Below are 2,249 nucleotides of genomic sequence, written 5' to 3' on the forward strand. Positions count from 1 at the left end.
TGTGTGTGTGTGTGTGTGTGTACACACATATATTCTCCATTCGTTCCCCGGTAGATGCACAAAATTCGATCTGCCTCCCTCATCCGTATCGATAATCGATACTTGAATTAAAACACACCAAGCTTCGGGCATATTTGCTCAAAAAAATGAAAGCACGTGCTGTAGGGCTAAATTTTAATTTGAATCAAAAACGCACACGTTCTGTCCTGTTTTCCCGCACGCACATACTTTCGATGTAAAAGTCAATTTTTCTCTAACAAAAATTGGGATAGACATTTTTTCTAACAGTCGTTTAATTTTCAATTTTGTACATACTCGAAATCAACGTCCAAATAAAAATCCCGTTGCGATAAAGTAAAATTAAATAACTTCAAATTGAAGGCAAAATATCACATTGTATTTTTTCATTAAAGCTAATGCCATGGAATTCCTTCTTTTTAACCGCTAATTGCCTAAAAGCATTCATTTGAAATTCGAGAAAGTTCAACATATATATTATTAAAATTTAACACGTTATATATATTTAATCATTTAAAATTAATATATACACGTCGTTCTTAAAACACATTGTTGATAGATTGTTATCAATGCGAATTTGATTCATTTAATAAAATCCTTTTAAACAATTTGTTTAATTCCCTCAATACCAATTTATATATAATGACAAATATGTATGTGTGTATGTATGTGTACATGTAAAATATATATGCGCATTCATGAATAATTTGATTATATATAATCAAACTGAAATGGAGAAAAGAGAAATAATAGTAATCTATAGCCCCACAAAATTATACATATTTCGCGAATGTGACCACGGACGTGTGGCACGCGCACTTTAAATGCGTTTATTGGTATAACATGCTAAGCGTACCACGTATATATTTTCACGAATCTAACCGAGTTATCCCCCGGTACGTGACTATCGGCCGGGGTGGATTTCCGAGTGTTGTCACGATTGATTGATATGTTTCTTTCGCGGGGCACGTGCGCCGATTCCCACATCGAAAAGTGCACGCAAACTCCCGCGTGGGGTATTTATATAACACGCGATAATCCGTGAAACGTGCAATATGTATTAATAATACGTAAACCGGCGAGGATTCGGCGACACCGTCGTCCCAGAGCGGGGCGGGAAAGAATTCATCGAAGTATCTTCATGGCTCCTAAACCATCCATTTCAGTTCGCGCGTACGAATGCACGAGATATAAATTCTACAGGTGCATACGCGCGTCGCATATGGTGCATTACCCTTCAGAAGTTGTTCCGTTACCGACGTTTTTAGAATTTCGTGCTCCGGGATACGTGCCGCAGTTCTTGCGAATTGTCGTGTATGATTTGTATGCCAGACGTGTAGGACGTGTGCGCTCAGATCGGAGCGGAGGTATGTTTTGAAATGGAATAGAGGGGAAAAAAAGAAGGATATATATATAAGGGGAGTACGAGAGACGAACGTTAAACATTTTCAAGACCTACTTCCGCTCGTCAAAACAATGAAAAAGTTTGTTTATCCTCCCCAAATTATACGTGCGTCTGCGTTCAGAAAAAGCTAGTACATCATAGCGGCGGTTTATTTATCATGTTCAAAATTGTGCTCCAATTTGAACAGAAGCAGTACATACCTCAAAATAAGTAATAATAATAAAGGAAGAGTGGTAAAAAATCTGAGTTAACCTAACTTTATGAAGAAATTGGCAATCTGCAAAATCGCGGCGAACGTTTGGTTGATTACTGGCTTCGCTGCTGATGCTGTAGCGACGAGAGATCAGGTTGAAGAATTCGAACGACAAATTGGATGAGCGCGCGCGTACAAGAGATAAAAAATTTTTTTTCAAACTCTATTTTACCCATCGAAATGACGAAAAAGTTTGTTTATCTCTTCCGAATTATAGGTAAGCTTCGGCAGGCTCGAAAATTTTATTTTAAAAAAGCCAACAGGCAACTACTCTCCCTTCACATTTTTTAGTAAAATTTCTCTCAGAGAAGTGTACTCTAAAAATATGTTTTGCATATGACTTTTGAATATTTTATACCATTAAAAATGTAAAATTAAACGCATAAAGTAATTACTTCTTAATAACGTTACATGATTTTAAATTAAAAAAGAAATTGAGTTTTTCTTTATCTCGAGAAGCTGTAATGTTATTTTATTTGATAAGGCAAATAAAGCTGCGATTAAGTAAAAAACGCAATCGCGTAAAAGCAAATGGATATCGAACTAATCTCTTATCATTACAAATTCTTCTGT

Source organism: Temnothorax curvispinosus, unplaced genomic scaffold (genome assembly GCF_003070985.1).
Source record: "Temnothorax curvispinosus isolate PA1 unplaced genomic scaffold, ASM307098v1 QBEX01001821.1, whole genome shotgun sequence".
NCBI classification, from domain to species: domain Eukaryota; kingdom Metazoa; phylum Arthropoda; class Insecta; order Hymenoptera; family Formicidae; genus Temnothorax; species Temnothorax curvispinosus.